Consider the following 24,615-nt stretch of genomic DNA (forward strand, 5'->3'; position numbering starts at 1 on the left):
GGGCTAAGACCAACACACATAATCTAGTTGTTAGTGAGTGAGTTCCTTGGACAGAAAGGAAATGCAAGACTGAAACGAAGGGTTACGAGAATGAAAGAGAGAGAGTACCAGTAATCTGGGCTGTGAAAATCGACCAACATATTAGTGGTCCGATAATAACTGAAGAAGGAAATGGCAACCTACTCCAGTATTCTTTCTTGGAAAATTCCATTTCCAAGGGAGCCTGGAGGGCTACAGTCATGGGGTCACAAAGAGTTGGATACGACCGAGCTACTGAGCACACAAGTGTGATAGTTCATAGTCCACCATACCATGTAACTGATCATTGTTTACTATTATCATTATTTTGAGAGGAAACTAGATATTGAATGGGAAATTTTTCACTGAGGGGCATGTAACTTGTCTAAACGACTAAGTCGCTTTTGCTACCACTGACTGAAAAGGAAACGTTTTGGCTGAACAAGTCTCTTAGGGAAACAAGCTCATCTGGGCTTTCCTACATCACTGATTGCAGACCTATAAAATCTGAGAATAAACCTGAACCTCAAAGACCGTCACAGCAAAATGAACTCTATACTACAGTGTTTCAGTAAACCTAGCTGAAATTCATATTCTACCTTTACCAGCCATATGCTGCTCAAGCCCGTTTCTTTAGCAATCAGTGTCAAGAATGGCTGTACCTAACAGAGTTATGCATGGAATTTGAATAATATAACATTATATGCCCTGTTAATGGTAGCAAATAATATTATCTTAAACTCCTTAGGTGTAAATTTTTAAATAACTAGTATTTTTATGTAAAAAAAGAAAAATATAGAGAAGCAAGAAGAGTACGCATACTACTATTTACCCTCCCACCTAGAGAACTCTTCAGCAGTCTGATATTTGTTGCTCTTTCACTGGTTACTCACACACACTCACAAATATAATTTTTCTCTTACAAAAAAACACAAAAAGCTCATAAGTTTTGTTCACTCTTTCACATAGCAATTTTACTTTGTGAACTATTATATAGTTGTTAAAAAGAACAGGTCAACTTTATATGAAAGTTCAGTTCAGTTCAGTCACTCAGTCGTGTCCGACTCTTTGAGACCCCATTAATCACAGCATGATGGACCAAACTCATGTCCATCAAGTTGGTGATGCCATCCAGCCATCTCATCCTCTGTCATCCCCTTCTCCTCCTTCCCCCAATCCCTCCCAGCATCAGGGTCTTTTCCAGTGAGTCAACTCTTGGCATCAGGTGGCCAAAGTATTGGAGTTTCAGCTTTAGAATCAGTCCTTCCAATGAACACCCAGGACTGGTCTCCTTCAGAATGGACTGGTTGGATCTCCTTGCAGTCCCAGGGATTCTCAAGAGTCTTCTCCAACACCACAGTTCAAAAGCATCAATTCTTCAGCGCTCAGCTTTCTTCACAGTCCAACTCTGACATCCATACATGACCACTGGAAAAACCATAGCCTTGACTAGACGGACCTTTGTTGGCAAAGTAATGTCTCTGCTTTTGAATATGCTATCTAGGTTGGTCATAACTTTCCTTCCAAGGAGTAAGCATCTGTTAATTTCATGGCTGCAGTCACCATCTACAGTGATTTTGGAGCCCAAAAAATAAAGTCTGACACTGTTTCCACTGTTTCCCCATCTATTTCCCATGAAGTGATGGGACCAGATGCCATGATCTTCGTTTTCTGAATGTTGAGCTTTAAGCCAACTTTTTCACTCTTCTCTTTCACTTTCATCAAGAGGCTTTTTAGTTCCTCTTCACTTTCTGCCATAAGGGTGGTGTCATCTGCATATCTGAGGTTATTGATATTTCTCCTGGCAATCTTGATTCCAGCTTGTGCTTCTTCCAGTCCAGCATTTCTCATGATGTACTCTGCATGTAAGTTAAATAAGCAGGGTGACAATATACAGCCTTGACGTACTCCTTTTCCTATTTGGAACCAGTCTGTTGTTCCATGTCCAGTTCTAACTGTTGCTTCCTGACCTGCATATAGGTCTCTCAAGAGGCAAATCAGGCAGCCTGGTATTCCCATCTCTTTCAGAATTTTCCACAGTTTATTGTGATCCACATAGTAGTCAGTCCTAAATATGAAAAGATTTCTAAGTGAAATGCCAGGTTTAAAAACTAGATTGTGATCCACATAGTAGTCAGTCCTAAATATGAAAAGATTTCTAAGTGAAATGCCAGGTTTAAAAACTAGATACAATATGTGATACATATACAACATATTGTATCTAGTTTTTAAACATATATATTTTATCTATTTTTTATGTATAGTCACAATTTTATTTACAAATGTAATACAAATACACATACATACACACCCACATTTACATGTATAGTACACATGTACTAGAAAGATACATACCAAAATATCAAAAGTGATTATAGGATGTGAAACAGAAGGTGAAACTATTAAGAAAAAAATTAGGTTCAAATTTCTCTATGTTTAAATTTTTTATAAGAGCATCAAGACAAGTATTTTAAAGTGAATATGTGAATATTTTTTCTTGGCAAAGAGATCATTAGTTACTTAGTTTGAAATGGATAACTAAAATAGGATTTGATAGTGTACTTAATCATATGCTGTTAAATATTGCTGCATTATTTAGATTGCAGAAACTGCAGTTTGTAAATATCTAATTCACAAAATCTTCATGGTTATACCAGCATTCATGACTGCATTAGGGAAATGAAAGTCAAGCCGAAGAGCTATTTAATAATAATTACTCCAGCTTAAATGTATTGAGTGCATCCACATGCCAGGCACTATACTAAGGACACTCATAAAGTACACACTAATTTTATAATCTCCATTTAATGGGAGCTTAAAGGAGGTTAGTGAGTTGCCTACGTTCACAAAATCACAAAATACTGGCAATGTGATGCAGAGCTCCAGTTCCGTCTGATGGAGCAGCCATGCGATTAACTGCTGAAGTTCACTGCCTTCGGAACTAGAAACTAGGCGGCCTGACCTCAGCTCTTGCATGTGGCGTATTGAAACACTATGTTATGCTACTTTTTAATTCTCATCAGTTCTATGAATTACAATGTACATGCAATCAAATGCACAGGTGTGAAGTGCAGTTTTGATGAGTTTTAACAAATGTATACACACTTATGGAGCAATAATGCCAATAATGCTTAGGAAAGTTCTCCTGTCTCTTTTCCATCAAATTCCCCTCTTACCACCCAGAGGGACCCCATGTTCCAACTTCAGTCACCTTAGCTAAGTCTTGTCGTATATAATCTCAAACTTCATATAAGAGATGGTGGAGGGGGCTCAGCATATTTTTTAGATTCATCTGTGTTGTTGCATGTATTAATATTTCACTCCTTTTCATTCCTGAGTAATATCCCATTGTTGAATATAACATTTTTTTTAATCCATTCATCTGTGAGTGGGCATTAGAGTATTTATATTTTTGGCTATAATGAAAAAATCTTTGTTTTGTGGCTATATGTTTTCATTTCCATTGGACAAATACCTGTGAATAAAATTGCTGACCTAGTGTATGTTTTACTTTATAAAGAATTAATATATAATTTTCCCAAGTGATTATACCAGTTTCCATATACCCTCAGCAATGTAGGAGAGTTCAAATTTTGGCAGTCTTTGGTGTTTTCAGATGTTTCCATTTTAGCAATCCTAACAGACATAAAGAGGTATCTCATGATTTCAATTTTCATTTCCCTGGGATTAACGGTGTTAAGTATCTTGCCAGCTTCTTACTGGCCATTTATATATATTCTTTTTGGAAGTGTCTGTCCATGTCTTCTGCTAATTTTCTCATCTTTCTATTACTGAGTTGTGTTAAATGTGCTATTTGTTCCATACAATTTTTTTGAAATGTTAGATATTTTATTTTTTCAGTTCTTATGATTTTCATTTTTTTATAGTTTTCATATTACTCCTGAAACTTCCCATATTTTAACCCATTGCTATGCTTTGTGTGTTATTCACTCAGTCATGTCCAACTGTAGCCCACCAGGCTCCTCTGTCCATGCAACTCTCCAGGCAAGAATACTGGAGTGGGTAGCCATTCCGCTGTCCAGGGGATCTTCCTGACCAAGGGATGGAACCTGGGTCTCCTGCGTTGCAGGTAGATTCTTCACCATCTTAGCCACAAAGGAAAATGAATTAACAGATTTCACATAATAATTTTGAAGTCCCTGTCTGCCAATTTCAATATCTAGGTCAGCTATTAATCTGTTTTTACTGGCTGATTTTCATGACTTTCGGTCACATTTTCTTATTTCTTGCATGTCAAGGAATTACTGATGGCATATGAATATTGTGAATATGTTGGAGAGGCTTTAGATTTTATTTTCTTTCTCCAAATGGTACTTAAGTTTATCCCAGCAGGTAGTTAACTGCCAGGTAACAGGAAAACTGAGCTCTAGGCTTTGCTAAGGCTGGTTTGTTTCATTTTTTCTCTTTGTCCTACGATATAGTCTTTATTCCTAAAGCATGAACCTTCAGGGTTTTTAGTGGAAATTCCAAGGTATTTTGCAATTCCCTCTAACCTGGGGGGATTAAAATTCTAAACTAGATATCCTTACACTGAGAAGATGATGAATGCTCTATTCAGCGCCCTCAACCTTCCAGCTTTGGTTTCCTTCCTGGACTCCATGGAGTATCTCCCTGCACAAGCATCACTCAAAGTCCAACCAAAGACTGAAGGTATTCATTTATATATTCAGTGGTTCCCACTCTGTGACTGTCCCTGTTCTGAGATCCTTATCGGAATTCCTAGTCATTCTGACAACCCCAAAGTCAGTTCTATGATTCCTAAAGCCAATAAACCTATTGCTTGCAGTCTGAGCCCCAACAACCATTTGCCAGGCTGAGTAGAGGGAGCCCTCAAGGTCAAAGCCATTTAAATGTAGATTTCACTCAGTGTGGTTTCTTTAAGAGGATTGACTGCTTTTAGTTGCTTTCTACTGCCAGTAAGTACTTTTTGTCATTGCTTTTTATTTTGCCAAAAACCTGTATATACTATTAGTGGGATGGCTAGTCCGATACAGGTTATTCTGTCATTATCAGAAGCTGGAAGTATATACATTTTTGATCCATATAAATATGATCTCATATTACTTGAGAGCTATATTTCTGGCCCTTTGGGAGGAAAAATATGTATGAGAGAAAAAGACAGTGGTAATATCCTGGAGTGCAAAGTCAAGTGGGCTTTAGGAAGCATCCCTATGAATAAAGCTAGTGGAGGTGATGGAATTCCAGCTGAGCTATTTTAAATCCTAAAAGATGATGCCAAGAAAGTGCTGCCCTTGATATGCCAGAAAATTTGGAAAACTCAGCAGTGGCCACAGGACTGGAAAAGGTCATTTTTCATTCCAAGCCCAAAGAGGGGCAATGCCAAAGAATGTTCAAACACAACTGTACTCATTTCACATACTAGCAAGGTAAAGCTCAAAATCCTTCAAGCTGTGCTTTAGCAGTAAATGAACTGAGAACATCCAGTTGTACAAGCTGGATTTAGAAAAGGAAGAGGATCCAGAGATCAAATTTCCAACATCCATTGGATCATAGAAAAAGCAAGTGGATTCCAGAAAGACATCTACTTCAGCTTAGTTTACCATGTTCAAGCCTTTGGCTGTATGAATCACAACAAACTGTGGAAAATTCTTAAAGATATGGGAATACCAGACCACCTTACCTGCCTCCCAGAGAAGGCACTGGTGACCCACTCCAGTACTCTTGCCTGGAAAATCCCATGGACGGAGGAGCCTGGTGGGCTGCAGTCCATGGGGTAGCTAAGAGTTGGACATGACTGAGTGACTTCACTTTCACTTTTCACTTTCACGCATTGGAGAAGGAAATGGCAACCTACTCCAATGTTCTTGCCTGGAGAATCCCAGGGACGAGGGGGCATGGTGGGCTGCTATCTGTGGGGTGGCACAGAGTTTGACATGACTGATGCGACTTAGCAGCCGCAGTTACCTGCCTCCTGAAACCCATATGCAAGTGAAGAAGCAACAGAACTGGACATGGAACATCAGACTGGTTCCAAATTGGGAAATAAGTATGTGAAGGCTGTATATTGTCATCCTACAAATGTTTTCTCCTCTAAGAATCATTCACAATATTTACAGGACAAAATAGCGTCCCTTTATGTTCCCACAATATTCTGGTTTATACAGTAATTCCACATTACACATAGCAGAATGTGTGTCTTGTTGCTTCATCTATCAGCATCTTGAGGGCACAGTAGGTGGCCTTTTCTCTTGTATATCCCCAGCTATCTCAATAACTGACATTGTGTAGGTATTTAATACAATTGAACTGAGTGCAATTAAATTTGAGAGAGAAAAGCAGTCTATCCCCAGCTATCTCAGTAACTGACATTTTGTAGGTCTTTAATACTATTGAATTAAATGCAATTAAATTTGAGAAAAAAAGCAGTATAACTTATTTTTTAATTTAATATACTGAAGAAGTAGTAAGGCTACTTTAAAGGCAAAGAATCAGAAATTTGAAAAGTAAAGTTAAATATACAGCAACAAGGTTGTAGACACAAATCTAGTGATGAGCTACTACATTAGAAGTGTTCAAAATTCATAGAATCCGAAAATTATCCACTTCTCTCAGGTACGGGGCAGGCTGCTGGAAGACGTACTCCTTTAGTTTCACTTACAGGAGCTTGAAAAGGCAGTGAGCTTAATAGTGGCTGATGTGAGATTCAACATGGTGCTGTTTCCATCTCCCGTACCCCGCACCTCAAGGTGAGGGGGATGGACGGCCAACAGTCAACATCCAGGCTCACACAAAAGATATTCAGTCCTGTCCCAAATGTCTAAACCTGATTCCAACTAAAAAATTCCAAGATCAGAAGTGTAAAAGTTGAACATAATTTTCCAGAGAGATAGGACTACATTTGTCTCATATTTTACAGAATATGTATCCTATATGAAAAAAAGAAAACTGCTCTCCGTAAATAGGTTCACCAAAGCCCATTTATTTTTCTTCTTGGGAATATAGCTAGACGGTACTTTCAAGCCACCCTTCCAGTTATGTGTGGTCAGGAGACTGTGTTCTGTTTAAAGGAGTATTGAGTAAAAGTGATGTAACAACTTCAATGTCCAATCCCTAAAATCCCTGCACATGTCTTCCATCTAATCTCCCGTTGTCTGTGGGCAGGATACAGGGGCAAGACTCCAATGCCCTGGAAAATAGCACAGCAACTAAATGGAAAATATTTGAATACCAAAATGATTCCATCATCATCCTAGGCTCTCAGGACTCAGTGAACCAATTCACTCAGCCTGTCCCATTCACTCAAATACTTGTTCCTCCTACTTTGTGATCAAAACCAGACTAATGGAAGGTAAAGGCTGAGGACAGCCTAAAAACTGCCTGAGGTGTGGTCAGGTGGGAATGGGGTGAACAGTGAGGTCTCCCACAGGGCTAGTCTTCATCAGGTCTTCGAAGGCCAGGTTTTCTGCTGTTTGAACACACCTGTCATTTACCATCCTGACAGCCAGGCCAGAACGCTCGCAGGCAGATGGTTAACTGTGGCAAGGGCCCTTGATTCCCCTCTTATTTCCTCCAGCTACCTAACAAAGGCTGGATTCAGAGAACCTAAGCCTATTAATTAGGCTGTCTTAACTAAGTTTTCTTACACTATAGCCTGGAGAATTAGACCACCTAAGGGGTAGAAAGATGAGTTTCAGCTGTGCTTGGGGGAACTGTTTTTCACTTTTGTCCTTTTACCTTGGTGTTTAGAGCTTGAAATGTTTTATAGCATAGTCTTATTCCACTATTTAAATAGCTAAAATAAAGACAAAAAGATATGGGACATAAAACCATAACAATTAGTCTGACCTAGGATTTTTTACTCATGGATTCCAAGCTGCCTCTATGGCATTCCTCAGGAAAACCTCCCTATTTTAAAAACAAATGGACAAATTCATGCTGAAGATATGAGAGGAAAAAGCAAGCCATAAGGTACTGAATAGGAATCCATCAGATACTGTGGACCACTGAATGCAAGAGGCAGCAAAAAAAAAAAAAAAGAAAGAAAGAAAGAACCAGGACAGAGTTCTAAATATATGTTTAACAAAAAATACTAAAAGCACCATTTAGTGAAATCCAGTTATTTCAGAAATTGGTCCTGTGAGGTCTCTCCCTTGTCTTACAAAGACAAGTTTCTAAACCACTTTTAGCAAGAGGATTCTGAAGTTCTTAGACCTGTACACATTTATTTAATCTTCTTCTGTAAATAAAAGATAACTTAATCTAAAAGCTGCCACACAAATCATATTAGCCTGAAAAATAAGAGGCTCTCTCTCATTGACTATATCCCTTAGAAGCTCAAGAGGATACAACAGAGTTCTTTCTAAATCAAATCAACATAAATTTATTAAACTACCTTGCACAAAGCATTCTTCAAGAAGCTGTGAGGGGATCCAATAATGATAATAATATGTCTCGTCTTTGGAGGATTTACCAAGTGCCTTCCAGGATGCTAAGAGACTTAGAAGCTTTCATCCTATGAGAGGCGGCTTTGCAGAGTGGAAGAAGGATGACTCTGGAGACACAGGCTTGAGTTCCAGTGCCACCATTTGGCTCCATAGGTTGAGTTCCTCGTCTGTAAATCAGGGACCCTCACAGGAGCTCTATTCAGCATCATAAGAATTTTGTAAGTAAATTAGTTATTATGTGACAAGCACTTTGAATAAGATCTGGCATGTAGGAAGTTGGCAATAAATGTTGGTTAAGGAATGATGCTAAAGCTGAAACTCCAGTACTTTGGCCACCTCATGCAAAGAGTTGACTCATTGGAAAAGACTGATGCTGGGAGGGGTTGGGGGCAGGAGGAGAAGGGGACGACAGAGGATGAGATGGCTGGATGGCATCACTGACTCGATGCACATGAGTCTGAGTGAACTCTGGGAGTTGGTGATGGACAGGGAGGCCTGGCGTGCTGCGATTCATGGGGTCGCAAAGAGTCAGACACAACTGAGCGACTGAACTGAACTGAACTGATGCTACTACATTTTATCATCATAAACATTTTACAGGTATGATTTACTAGCGAGAATGACTAATAAGCAAATAAAAGAAGCAGAAGTTAAAGAATCAGTGCAAGATTTGTAGGAGCTAGGGTTGGAGTGCACTTTTGCTTATTATTAAAAGTGTGTTCCCAATCCCTACTCTCTCGTGCTCCCATTCAAGCAAAGAAGTGTAAACCATAGTCCCTTTCCTTGGAAACCAAGTGACTAGAACAGAAAGGCTCAGAGCTTTTTATTTTCACTAAAATAAAATGTAGTTAACAATATACAGAATATTTTATTAGCATGGAGACTATGTCTTTTAATAGATTAGCAAAACTTTGGGGAACATTTTACATTCTAAAGTGTTGCATTTTAAAGACCTTTGACAAAATTACTACAAGTTTAATTATTAAAATGATTCTGCCTGTTGGGCTGTGACTTTTTTACTTACTTTACTAATTTTATAAAAGCTGAAATAATACAATAAGTGCAAAAACAGACATCCAGAATCACCCCCGTGGCAGATATGAATTCAAGTTTTACATCTCTCAAAATGTGGTCAGTATCACCTGGGCAGCCTGAGAAAAATGTAGACTTTCAGACCTGACCCCAAATCCAAGGAATCTGTCTCTCCAGATCACTGTCTCAGTGAGACCTAGATCTCCATTTAATATTTTCCACAGATAATACAGATGCACACAACCAGCTGAGAACTTCGAGAACCATTCCTTCACACTATCTTGATTTCTTAACAAAGCTCCAGAGAGGGGTAAGTAGTCTGGTTTATGGTGAGTAATCTGAGTGTTCACTGAATAACAATTTGCACTTAAAGCCAACAGTATTAACCTAAACTAGAACTGAAATCCAGTACCAAGTAGGATTTTTGTTAAATACGGCTTCACAAAGACAGATATGGCAATCATGAAATGCCTTGCGCATGAAGAAGTCCTAGCATGGTCTCCAAAGTAAGGTGACAAGACATCCATACAGAGAATGGAAAAACACATTCAAACGTCTATTGATAGTTACAATTTTTATCTACACAGGCAAGAATGAAGTTCAAATTTACTAATATTTAACATATAGATTTACAGTAGTACTTGTATATAATTTATAAGTAAATGCACACACACATATAGTACTGAACGAGGTAGACGATTTAAAAAACTGGAGTCAACAGAGGTCAGAGATAGGGATTTTGAGTGCTCCGGAACCAAACTGCCAGTTGCTATCACTTAGATGTTCCTGTATCTGTATAAGGGGTATAGTATTACTACCTACCTTGCAGGGGGTCTTATGAGAATTGAATGAGGCAACATTTGTACAATGCTTAGCTTAGCTTGCATAAGTGTTTAAGGAATCTAAGTGTAACAGATCTTTCTACCACAGCAGTTGATTCCCAGAGAAACACAGCCACTAGTCCCATTTGATATCCATGTCCTTGGCAGTGTGACTCTACAGCTTCTCCCATCAAGAGATGGAATCTATTTTTTTTAATCATTTATTTTTAATTGGAGGATGATTGCTTTACAATATCGTGTCAGTTTCTGCCATATGTCAACATGAGTCAGCCACAGGTATAAGTATGTCCCTTCCCTCCTGAACCTCCTTCCCACCTCCCACCTCATCCCACCCCTCTAGGTTGTCACAGAGCACTGAATATGAGCTCCCTGCATCATGCAGCAAATTTTCACCAGCTGTCTGACTGCACATGGTAGTATACATGTTTCACTGCTCCTCTCTCAATTCTTCCCTCCCTCCCCTTCCCCCACTGTGCCCACAAGTCTGTTCTCCATGTCTGTGTCTCCCATGCTGCCCTGCAGATAGGATCATCAGGACCATCTTTCCAGATTCCACAGATATGCATGCATATACAATATTTGTCTTTCTCTTTCTGACTTACTTCACTCTGTATAATGGGCTTTATGTTCATCCACCTCATTAGAACTCACTCAGATGCATTCCTTTTTATGACTGAGTAATATTCCCTTATGTATATGTACCACAATTTCCTTATCCATTCATCTCTCCAAGGACATCTAGGTTGCTTCCACATCTTAGCTACTGTTAACAGTGTTACAGGGAACATTGGGATGCATGTGTCTTTTTCATTTATGATTTCTTCAGGGTATACACCCAGTAGTGGGATTGTTGAGTTATATGGTAGCTTTATTCCTAGTTTTTTAAGGAATCTGCATACTGTTCTCCATAGTGGCTGTATCAATTTGCATTCCCACCAACAGTGCAAGAGGGTTCCTTTTTCTCCTCACCCTCTCTAGTATTTATTGTTTTTAGTTTATTTATTCATGTATTTATTTATTCTTTTGGATGGTGGCCATTCTGACTGGTGTGAGGTGAAATCTCACTGTAGTTTAGATCTGCATTTATAAGAGATGGAATCTATTTCAACACTCCTTGACTCTAGGTTGCTCACTTGGAGCCTTGCTTATTTTCCAGGCCAGATTTCTGATGGATAAGGAACCACCTGGAACAGAAACAAACTGGACTAGCCAGCTCTCAACTTCCCTGGCAACTGACTATAGTACCATGAGTGAACTCAGTTAAGATGAGAAGAACCTACCAGCTTGTGGTGAACCCAACAGCATTAGGAGTTATACGAACAGTTGTTGTCCTAAGCCACTGAAGTTTGGAGGATGTTTGCTACACAGAAGGAGCTAAGTGATATACTTAGCTTTTATCATCAGGAAAAATACAAAATATCAATCCACTCTGAAAGGAAGGAACAAAAGAAAAAGATTAAATAGCTGCCCTAAACTCTAGGGGAACAAAAATCATAGAGCTAAAGTAATCAAGTGAAAAGCTGATTCCATTAGAGTTCACCTGTGGCCTGCATGAAAGACTTATGTGTCAGGTACTGAACAGCATCAGTGTTCCCTTTAGGGAGAAGGAGGTCTCTGGGAAAAAACAAGGTGGACAAGCAGATCTATGTGGTGAAGCTTCACAGATAGGAGGGATTTAGTGATGTGAAGAAGCCTGGGACTGACATAAAAAGTAACTTCTGTTAAGGACCTCCTGATCTTTCTGGTCAATTTGATGATGAGCCTTGGGCTGTGATCCCAGGAGAAAATGACACATGCAATATCAGGAAGCAACAGTTAGAACTGGACATGGAACAACAGACTGGTTCCAAATAGGACAAGGAGTACGACAAGGCTGTATATTGTCACCCTGCTTATTTAACTTACATGCAGAGTACATCATGAGAAATGCTGGGCTGGAAGAAGCACAAACTGGAATCAGATTGCCAGGAGAAATATCAATAACCTCAGATATGCAGATGACACCACCTTTATGGCAGAAAGTAGAGGAACTAAAAGCGTCTTGATGAAAGTGAAAGAGGAGAGTGAAAAAGTTGGCTTAAAGCTCAACATTCAGAAAACGAAGATCATGGCATCTGGTCCCATCACTTCATGGCAAATAGATGGGGAAACAGTGGAAACAGTGTCAGACTTTATTTTTTGGGCTCCAAAATCACTGTAGATGGTGACTGCAGCCATGAAATTGAAAGACGCTTACTCCTTGGAAGGAAAGTTATGACCAACCTAGATAGCATATTCAAAAGCAGAGATATTACTTTGCAAAGGTCCGTCTAGTCAAGGCTATGGTTTTTCCAGTGGTCACGTATGGATGCAAGAGTTGGACTGTGAAGAAAGCTGAGCGCTGAAGAATTGATGCTTTTGAACTGTGGTGTTGGAGAAGATTCTTGAGAGTTCCTTGGACTGCAAGGAGATCCAACCAGTCCATTCTAAAGGAGATCAGCCCTGGGTGTTCTTTGAAAGGACTGATTCTAAAGCTGAAACTCCAATACTTTGGCCACCTCATGTGAAGAGTTGACTCATTGGAAAAGGCTTTGATGCTGGGAGGGATGGGGGGCAGGAGGAGAAGGGGATGACAGAGGATGAGATGGCTGGATGGCATCACTGACTCGATGGACATGAGTTCGGGTGAACTCCAGGAGTTGGTGATGGACAGGGAGGACTGGCGTGCAATTCATGGGGTCGCAAAGAGTCGGACATGACTGAGCGACTGAAGTGAACTGAATAGAATAAACATGTACACATTTCTCAGCCCAGGAACTTGGAGCAGTTTTCAGCTATGGGTCTACACGTGTCTTTATCTCTTCAGTTCTTAGGAACTGATCTTTAAAAATCAGAAGACATGTTTTTAACTCCTAGAACCTAAGACATAACTAACTGCAGATACCCAAGAAACTGATTTTTATTTCTCTTGTTGAACTTGAATCCCCAAGTGAGGATAAGAGAATATTTCTCAGAAATATTTACAATAGACCTCCCAATTTTTCTTTGAAAAAATATGAATGAATGATTTTTGTGTCATCTTCATTAGTTAGAAGAGTAAGAAAGTCAGTTGATTAAAATCTTACTCAGATTATGATAAAGATATTTAGTTGATGCTAATTTCATGGTAAATTATTTGAAGACCTTACTCATGCATTCCTTCCACATATCCATGCTATCACTTAAAAATCTTTTCTTGATCAAGAAAATGTCATTTTGATATCATTTCTGGTTGCCTACATATTATCCATTTTCATTTTCCCCACTAACAGAATCCCTATATTGACTGGGGTGGCTATATGACCAAATGAAATCCATAATTTACCATCAGCTCTTTCAAAGATGAAAAAGATATGTGTGATCAACTTAGAGGGAAGGAGAAACCATTTTGTGGGCTTCTAGGAAAGCTCATTACAGAGGGCTTACTCTCACAGCTCTTTATATTGTTACGATGATGGTGATAATCTCTGACTTTCCCATTCTTCCACCTGCCTGTATGAAATTAAAACCACGTAAGGCATCTGTAGCTGAGGAGTGAGCATGAGCCTGGAGACTATATTCTGCTATGGAAGAAAGAAGGGCTGGTATGTTCCTGAATCTCTGATTGCATCTGTGGAGATGTCACATTAGTCCTGAACGACTTCTCATTTGAGGCGAGAAAACAATTTTTGCTAATGCATATGTCAGCTAGGATCTGGGGTGGGGAATTGGGGCTTCTGTAACCTGAAGCCTAGTGCTATATTTAAATGTCGTGGGTATGTATTTTAAATACTAACAGTTGAAGGCTGTTCCTCCGGATGAGGACCTGCTCTTTGACCCTCAAATAAGTATTAATTACTGGTAAATTCTGAGTTGACAAAACATTGGAAAGGTAACAACACAGTTGGCAAAACTCCCAACAGTTCATTGGAGGGGCGAGGGCAGTACCGACTAGATCCCTAAAGAAGGAAGGGTAGTGGGAAGAATGTAGAATGTGCCAGTCTGGCAGCCGTGTGACCTCAGGATGGCTTACAGTTCATCAGTTCTCACCAGGGAGGGATATTTCCATCAGCAATAAGGCTGGATTTACTCAAGGTAGATGCTACTAAAGGACATGGAAAAGAGAATGAGGATCATATTTTTCCGGAATTCCACAGAGACACTCTGAGTGAAGCTAAATCTGCCACCAGAGATGACAGGGATTTTCAAGCAAAAAATATACTAGCTGGTGTCTCAACAGGTCAGTAACACCTTTTTTTTCTTTTTTAATTTGGCAAGTTTGCTTGATAAGAAAACATACACAACTCAGTTTTTATTCAAGGGCATCCTCATTGCTTCACTCAAACAAAGACCCTTCTCACGGAAATGTGAAAAGGCAGGACCTACTTGAGAGGATAATTCCTCAAAATAATCTTTAAATCTGATGTTAATAGAGTCTAAGCATTAATGGGAATTTTGACCTTAAGTAAAGAAGAAATAATAACTGCATTCTTAGAGTAGCTATAATAGATCTGCTTCTACAGAGTCGCTTTGCCTGGATTAAAGACATAGATTATGCCCTTGTTTCTGGAGAAGCCTTTATAAAAGAGAGCAGGCCAAGCAGAAACACAGAGGTAAGGAGACCTCTCTCTTTCCAAGAGATAAGAAATGAGTACATTTAAATACTTCCTGTTCCATCAGAAGCTCCCCAGTAGCTGGGGACATAAGTTCAGAAGTAGGGATGATGAGGCAAGGTCAGTGTTAACAGGTGCCTTGGAGACAACCTCATTTGTTGTATCAGAAAATGAGAGCCATGAAGAAAGGTAATCTTTCCCAAAGGAATTTAGCTTTTAAACTTCAATCGTGTTATAGAATCTCTTCTCCTCATTTTCTTCCTGCAGAGAAGTAATATGTCATTTTATGGCCCATACTCCCATCTGTTCCAGGAAAAACTAATGGGTTTAGGGGAGATGAAAAAGGATTAAAAATCTGCGTGAGAGAAAAAGAAATCTCTGTGAACTTTCAACTAGATGTGTAAGTGTAAATGACAACAGGCTGTCTGCATGTATGTATTTTCAGAAACATAAAAATCTCTCCTGAAACACAAGAGAGAATCTTTGTTTTGGTAAACACTTAGCCACTTACTTCATTTTCCATCGTTTTAAAAGGACAAATGACCCAGGGTATCTGTAAGTCCCGGAAGGCAGCCCTTTACTCCAATTTGCACACATAAAGATGGCATTTACTGCTCTAATCCAAACCCTGGCTTTCTTTTCTCCCATTATTTATTTTCAGAAGGAACTCTGAGGGGCAATCAATCGTATGGTGAGAAAAAACTTAGAGCCAAGAAATATTTTGCTAATTATGCCAGGCAATAAAATTATACTTTCTTTTTGGCATTTTTTTTTCTGTTTAAAAAAAAGTTAGACTTCACTTACTAATGACTTCAGTTCAGTTCAGTTCAATCGCTCAGTCGTATCTGACTCTTTGCAACCCCATACACTGCAGCATGCCAGGCCTCTAACTTTTAGCAAAAGGCTATTTTTCCCAGTATTTCATAACTTGACACCTTTAAAATAGGAAAAATCTTCCCAGTGTAGCTCACAGTAGTTCATTAATTTGATAAAACTTCCTAATTCCTTTTCAGTGAAAAAAAAAAAAAAAAAAAACACCAGTGTATGTACTTACATGGATGAAGACTTTGCCTTAAAAATTCTAAACTCTCATAGAAATATCTTAGTAAAAAATTCTCAAAGAGCATCCTATAGTAAATTAAATTTTTGGACTAAAAAACAATATTTAACCCAAAATGATAAGAGAACAGAATGAAGAGTGTCATACGTGATTTCTATAACTGAAGTTGTATTTCCAGGTACTCATCTAAAATATTTCTAAACAAATAGATCAAAGTTGTCTGGTGTTTTGGGTTTTGTTTTTGTTTTTTTTTTTTGGCCAGGGAATGTTTCTACTTAGGAAAAAAGAATTTCATAATTCTCTCTTTGGGAAATGAAAGCAGTAATTTGCCCTTGAGTCTATAGGAGGGTCCTGGTGCTAATTAGACCTTCAGTGGACATTGAGTCCCGTATACCAGGCCTAGGTTATTTGAAAGTCAATTGAGGACCCCTACCTGCAGATTCTCAAAGATGCCCTCCTCCTGCAAGGCTACTGCCAAGGGAAAATACATTTCCAGAAGTCAATGGAGCAAAACTTTCCATTTTTACCCCTTTTTCAAGTCTAGGCCCAGTCATCAGGTCCAAAGACTCTTCTAGATAAACTCCTAAATATATTTGTTCTCTGATGACACACTGAGGGTATCCGAATGTGAAGAACACGCTACAGTTTTTTTCTGCTAGAGAAGGGTCTTTTGGTGAGAACTTTTGCTTCATAACTCACTCATTAAAAGTCAAAAATACAGGGCAGAATAAGTGGCGGGGGCTGTGTGGGAGGAGTAAATAGGTTTCTCTCTGTCGATAAAGCAGGTTTTGTTCATTCTTCAAGTTCACAGTAAAGAGACTTCAGAGAGGATAAAAGCCATGGCTGGGATAATCCTGCAGCTCATCGAAATGTCTATTTTCTTTTCCCCAGCGGAACCATTTTGCCCCATCTAAGATGCTTGTGGGAGAAGTTAAAACAGCCCACGTGTGCTTTCCTCCACAAAGGGGCCCTATATTTAACACAGCACACGCATCCAACACCTCAGACGGCTTTGTAGAAAGCTGTGTTTATTATGTGGGCTTATGAAATAAAAAGTACAAACTTTCTCATCCTGGAAAAATATGCAATGAAATTTACAGCCAAAATAAGGAAGCTGTGCATAATGTAACACTTGGCGAGAATTTTAGTGGATCAGAAAGGCTGGATGCAGTTCCTTTCAGACTTGTCTGAGCTTCCTTAATTTAAACACCACGCACTGGGTCTTGGGAGAACATTTAGGAGACACTGTGCTTTCTGCAGGAGTGCCGAAAAGCACCACAAGCTAACTGAGAAGGGAGCACGGTGCTAACCGTTTCAACCTCAGCAAATGACTGATGGCAACAGAAAGACAACACTGTTGCTGTAGAGAAAAGCCACGCAGATTTACATGATGATAAGGCATTCCAGCCACTGTTACTTCAAGCAGGTAAAGATGTTTTCCAGGTATCAGTCTGACTCAGTTTGGCTCTAAAGAGCACAATTCTGGACCTTGTCAGAGGTTTTCATGTGGGACTGTTGTTTTTCCAGTAGCTTTCAATTCCTGAGCAGCTTGACAGCAGTTCAAACGAGTTGAAAGTCGGGTCACATAATGTGGACACCAAACTGACCATCACAGAAAGAGTTATAATGTGATTGAAAAGCTCCAGGGAACCTATTAAGTCTGCTATCCCTGTCAGGATGAAACAAGAGCGATCCTGCCTCTGAAGCTACGATTTTTAAACAGTCCTCTAAGAAAACATTTTTTTCTCTGCCACCTGCACAACACTTGAGTAATTAGTATCACGTATATCACATGAAATCTCAGGAACAGAAAAGTTGAGAAAGAAGACTCAGAAATCACCTTTAGGTGTAAATTATATAGTGTTTAGACTTGACTGTATTACTTGTGTGGAGTAGTTTTCTTTAAAAAAAATATTTTTTTAAATTATTTTAAATGTAATTAAATTTAAAAATGTAATGAATTCTGGAAATACAAGATGTTGCTTGAAAATATTCTTCAATGACTCAGTCCTATGGAAGGGAAATGAGGAATGGGGAGGGCCCTTTGCTTCACTGCATAGGAGCCAAGTGACACTTGAGGTTCCCCAACTTTTTATAAACTGGCCTATTAAGAATGTTTTCAGAAATTAATTCAGAAATATGATCTGTTTAGAGAAAATACTATGTTTATGCTTCAGTATTTATTTGCTAGGTAATAAAGAATTCATACACATCCTAGCATCTGGAGAAAGCTATTGTTTGTGGACTTAACCTGTTGCAAGTTCTGTGAAACCAGAAATTAGTGTGAATACAGTTTAGGGCATCATTGCTTCACTTATCATACTAGTTAATATTTGGTTTCTAACACTCCATGGGAAAAGCAGAAAGCTGAGATGTTAGTAGAGCCATGAAACCACACTTTCTGGACTGTGTTCATAGTCTGCTTTAATTCTGGTCCTGCAGAAAAGAATCTCGGTTTTCAATAAAGAACATTTAAGAAAGCATATCTCCTTTTAGCAAATAGTTTAATGACAATCTTGATAGTTTCTGTTGAAAATGAATATTGGAACCAATGGAAAAAAAAAACAAGTTTCTTCCCAGAAGGCAGAAAAAAATGATGCTCCCAAATTCATATAAAGTGCATGATACCTCATAATCAGGGAAAACGTATATATTAGTGGTTTTGAATGTGAAGAAAAAAGTGCCTGGGAGAATTTGATGACCAGGCCCTACGGCTGTGGGAGAAAACAAAACTCAAAGGATGTATTTATGTAAGTTAATTATGCTAGGAAAGATGGCTTGGGGGTAAAAACTCCAACAAACTAATTTAGGAGCATGGAAATTATTCCATTATGATTGAAATTAGGTAAGAATGGCTTGACAATTAAAGAAAAGAACATGAGACTTAAGTAATATAAAATCAGCAGGCATAATATCTGTTCAGAACTAGATATTTCCGACTACAGGGAAAGCAAAAAATAGCACCAATTTGGAAAGTGTAAAGAAGAAAGAAGGTAAATCACCACTTGTATATGTCTATTGCTTTATTAAAGAAATGCTTAAAATGTAATTCATTAGGTCAAGGCTTAAGCATCCTTTTAAAAAATTATTCTGCATTTTTTAAACCTTTCTACCTCCTGCTCAGGCCCTTTCACTCATAATACAGTTTTTTTAAAAATTAAAGTTATCTTGAAATCTTAACTGTTAACCCCCTCTCAACTTTTCAACTCTTTAATTCTGGTCACTAAGAGTAGTGAGGTGCTATTATATAAGTTATTCTTTTATTACCTCATTTATTCACTTTTATTATTTGATGAAGACTTCACAGGCACCTACTATGTGCCAGGTACCACTTAGCATTGTGGATAGAAATCTAAAGAAGCACAACCTTTAGCAAAATGGCATCAGAATTACACGTCATAATTAGGATAGTCATTAGCCCCCGTATTAGAGGATTTGTCGGTGCTTCTCCTCTCTGTTGCACTCAGTGAAATCTGCCAACCAGCTGAAACCTAAATGCTCTTTTTATGTAACATCTCTCAGCCAGGCCAATATCCATTTGTTACCCCTCTGATTTGGGGCAGGTTCCACAGTTAGATAGGATGGACAAACTTCTGCTCCACCACTACTATTTGTGATGTTGGGTGAGCTGCTTAGCCCTTTTGAGCCTCTTTCCTTCTTTGTAAAATAGAAATAATAATCCTTATTTTTTAAGGGTAGTGTTAAAGATTTGTTAGGATCAAGAATGTAAGGCGGAGGGAAGAATAGAGGGAAGGGATAGTGAGGGAGTTTGGGATGGACATGTACACACTGCTATATCAAAAATGGATAACCAACAAGGTCCTGCTATATAGCATAGCTAACTCAGCTCAGTGTTATGTGGTGGCTGGGATGGGAGTTGGGGTTTGCCAGAGAATGGATACATGTATATGTATGGCTGAGTCCTTGTGCTGTCCACCTGAGACTATCACAATGTTCATAATTAGCTACACTCCAATATAAACAAAAAGTTCAAGAAAAAAATAACCTAAGACACCTAAACTATGGTAGACACTCACTAAATGGCGGGTGGACACTTTAATTACCATTAGCTTCATCACTTTAACATCAGGGCTGTTCCTCCACTGGTGTTGGTTTAAGGGGTGATCTCAAAGGTCAAGAGCAGACCTAAGTCCCAAATCAGGATGAAGCATCTGGCAAGTGCTACAACTCTATACAGCAGTGAGGCAAATCTTACCCTCAAAACCTACATGTGTTGATAACACTCTACAAAAATTCCAAAGTAAATCTTGCAATGTTGGTGTTAGTTGCTCAGTTGTGACCTACCCTTTATGACCCGCCAAACTTTTCTGGCCTGCCAAGCTCTTCTGTCCGTGGAATTCTCCAGGCAAAAATGCTGGAGTGGTTAACTATTCTCTTCTCCAGGGGATCTTTCCAATCCAGGAATTAAACCCAGGTCTTCCATTTTGGCAGATTCTTTACCATCTTTTGGAGAAGGAAATGGCACCCCACTCCAGTACTCTTGCCTGGAAAATCCCATGGATGGAAGAGCCTGGTAGGCTACAGTCCGTGGGGTCGCAAAGAGTTGGACACGACTGAGCAACTTCACCTTCACCTTACCTTACCATCTTTACCATTCTTTACCAGGGAAGCCCTTGCAATGTTATTACATACCTAACCCCTGGAAAGGGAATGGCAACCACTCCAGTATCCTTGTCTACAAAATCCCATGGACAGAAGAGCCTGGCGGGCTCCAATCCATGGGGTCACAAGGGTCGGACATGACTTACCAATGAATCCACCACCAACCATGAGGAAAGAAAGCAGTGGTTATTATACAAGCAAGGATGATTTTCTTATTCAAGGAGGATGCCATTTTCCTCATCCAGCCTTCTGAGAGTCACCATGTAAAATTATTTCACATTCTTTTCAGCCTACTCAAAGCACATAAGGGCTTCCTGAAACATGGGTCTTGTAAATATGCCTGAATGTCAGGATTTTGGCTGTAACAGTGGAACTAGAAAGGACTCCAGTTGTATCTTTCTGTGCTCTTCCTGATTTACCAGCCAGAACCCTGGTATTTGATGCACATGTGAGAAAATTCATTGTCTCCCTTTTTATTTTACTGTGATTTTTTTTTCAAACCAATAATTATCTAATTCTCACCCTTAACAACAAAGAGAATTTAGAAAGTAAAAATGTATTGCCCAACAGTGAAAAAAAGGGCAATGCTACATACAATAAAGTACGTTCACCAGATCTTGAAATTATAATCTGAATTACAGAAAGAGAAACCCAGAAGAGTTATGGCAAATGAAAAGTGAATCCACTGGTGAAAAGACACATCCATCAGTCTTGCTAATGGTCATAAAACACAAAGCAGTAGGGGAAAAGACCATTTTTCTAGTGTTTTCTTTATTCAAAGCCAAAATTAATTTTCTTCCCAAAATGGTATATGACCAAGCGTTTGGACACACTGTTTGATTATAAAATTGAATTCTATGACATACAGAATCAAACTAAATGCCAGAACAAAACGAATGTGAGAAACACTGCAGCAATTAATACATAACTATATATCGCATGTTATTTTTAAATAATTTATTACATTTACCTAACTTACTACAATATGCAGACCTGATGCCCTATCACTTCTAAATGCTGCAGTCTGTATTTCCCCAAAGCAAGGACACTCCCCTCATAAACACCCTACAACCCTCCATGTCAAGAAATTGATATTTCCTATATTGTGTCAACTGCTCCAACAATGTCCCTTGTCACTTTCTAAGTCAGAATGCAATTCAGCATAAGTGTATCTTAACCCTACATGGAGTTGAGTGATTTATGGAAAATAATTTCTTATTAGAATAAGTGCTCTTCACAATTAATTATTTCTTATGTTATTTTTAAACTTCTTTGCCACCAGATTTGGCACACTCTCATATACACAGCACTGACCAATAAAAGTAGACATTTCCAAATCACTTGGAAACAAATCACTAAAATCCAGAAGAAGGGGAAATGTGTTTTTGAAGGGACTAAGATTATCAACCTGCTCTCATTGCTTGAAATCATGCATTTGTTCATACAATATGTGAATGTTTTACATTTCTACTGTATCATGGTTTATGAAGAAAAATATATTTTAAAAATAGGTGTTTAAAGTTGTGGGCCCAACCTCAACTGGATAATATTACATATATGTGCCAAGAAGGGTCAGATATAGTATGTATTTTGATAATTACTTACTAACTTAGCAAGTAAGGTAAATATATTGAGGAAACTATTTACTGATACAGTTTAAAGCAGTTTTGAAGGAGAATAGGGAGAAGCATGGATATACTATTTTTCAAACTATTAATTACAGTTTGACTATAAGCCAACATCTTAAAAACCTTTTGCAACAAGTTATTTATTTATCTTGATAATGAAATGTGGACGTTTCTCTAAAAAGAAAAAACACAGGCCCAACTGTCTAGCAGGGGTCTCAATACTTTCTCATCAGTAACAAAGTATGACATCTCAATGTGGCAAACTCACTTAAGCCTGGATGCAATTCTAGACGGGTGGAAGGGCAAGAGGTTAAGCCACTGCTGTATTTATCAATATGCTTTTAAACCAATAAGTGGATCAAGTAACATACAGAGTGAATGGGAATTAAATGTAATTAAAATCACTGTCTCAACAGACAGGGCAGGTTATAACCTTTATTCTCTCTAACCAAGCTCCCTCCCCTCACATGCCTCTAAGAGTCATAAATAAAGGTTTTAGAACTTTTTAAAGGATGTTATATTTATCAATAGCTCTTTTTTAGAATCTAAGATAAAAATATAAAAGGAAAGTGTCTAGGAGAAGGTTGTTAAAAGAGAAGCATGACAAGAAACAGCTGAAGTTGTGATGGCATTTTTCTATGTGATAACATATTTTATTTTGCTTTACATAATTTTGTTTGATTTCTTCTATGAGACAACAAACAAACAAACAAACTTACTCTTGAAGTAAGGCAAGTTTGTCAAAAGTATGCCACTGCTGCTGCTAAGTCACTTCAGTCGTGTCTGACTCTGCAACCCCATAGACGGCAGCCCACCAGGCTCCCCAGTCCCTGGGATTCTCCAGGCAAGAACATTGGAGTGGGTTGCCATTTCCTTCTCCAGTGCATGAAAGTGAAACGTGAACGTGAAGTCGCTCAGTCGTGTCCGACTCTGCAACCCCATGGACTGCAGCCCACCAGGCTCCTCGGTCCATGGGATTTTCCAGGCAAGAGTACTGGAGTGGGGTGCCATTGCCTTCTCCAGTCAAAAATATATACAGTATATACAGTCCCAAAAGGGAGAATAGAACTTCTCAATCTCTGCACATTCTGGTACCCAGCATTTGCCCACCAGACCCTTTTCCCCAATAGTGTATAGGTCAGAACGCTATTGTGACTAGAACTTTTGGGGGCTGTAATTGGGGTAGGGGGAAGGGAATGGTCTTTGAGAAGGAAAAATAAAGGGAATATATTTAAAGGGCTTTGCTAACCTCTGGGGAGCTAGTGTTCCTTGTACTAAATTCTAGCACAACTGGAACCACATTCTAACTGGAACCAAGCAATTTTTTGGTGATTGCTGCGTAAAAGCCACCCCAGAAGACACGGAAGGGAATGTCTGCCTGTGAGGTAAGACAGAAACACCTACATTGCCACATTTTCCGTTCAGAAGGGGAACGTGAATACAGATTAATGAGTTACTAGTTGCAGTATTCTTCTAAAAAGTCTCTTTTTTATGACCATATATGTATTATTTTTACCTTGTAGAAAATATGGAAAAACCAAATTACCCATACTCCCATAACCCAGAAATAACCTTTCTTAATGTGTATCATATCCCTTTACCATTCTCTTATGGAATAAGCTGTTTGAGTTAAGACATTGGTTCTCAAAGTGTAACCCAAGGGGCCAGAAACAAGAGCATCACTTGGGGAGTTCTTAGAAATGCAAACAAGGGGGTCACCCAGGCCTATTAGAAATTCTGGAGGTGGGCTCTGGGAATCCCGGATTTGACAAACCCTTCAGATGATTCTATTCATGGTAAAGCTTGAGAACCACTGTTTTAAAATATTCTGAACAAACAGATTTGAAGAATATAGGCCAAATATACCATCCCCTTTTTAATGGAAAAATAAATAATACTGGGTTTAGACTGTGCCTAATTCCTCAATTAAGACATAAATCAAACAGTAGAATACAAGCTGCGATCCCTAGTTTTAAGAGTACAGTTCCTCTGCTGAAAGGAGAAACAAGATTTAGAGACAGTTTTTTTTTCTTTTTCTTTTATTCTTCCTCCATTTCTGGTTTTATTTTAGGAAGTATTGAGATGATTTAAGTTTGTGAGATCAAGATACCTGTCAATAAAAAATTTTAAGGGCTTCATATGCTATGGTTTAAATTGATTTCTACAAAGTGAGTATAATTTGGAAGAAAAATACAATCATTCAGCAAGAATATTACCAGTTAGCAAAATTATAATTAGATAATTAGACAATTAATTTTTAATAGTCTTGCAATAAGAATTCCAAACCTTAATCATTTCCCCCCACATCATCCTAGAAGTGAAACTGTTTACTGAAAGAACACTATACAAATAGCAATTCATTTTTAAAGGTTAAAT

General features: G+C 38.6%; 1 protein-coding gene across 3 annotated transcripts in view; it reads right to left on the bottom strand.

The window, feature by feature from the left end:
* The window catches only part of MACROD2 (MACRO domain containing 2), a 2,312,183-nt gene that overhangs the window by 1,545,694 nt on the left and 741,874 nt on the right, over window positions 1-24,615 (bottom strand). The window lies entirely within an intron of this gene.

Source organism: Bos indicus x Bos taurus, chromosome 13 (genome assembly GCF_003369695.1).
Source record: "Bos indicus x Bos taurus breed Angus x Brahman F1 hybrid chromosome 13, Bos_hybrid_MaternalHap_v2.0, whole genome shotgun sequence".
Taxonomy (NCBI): Eukaryota; Metazoa; Chordata; class Mammalia; order Artiodactyla; family Bovidae; genus Bos; species Bos indicus x Bos taurus.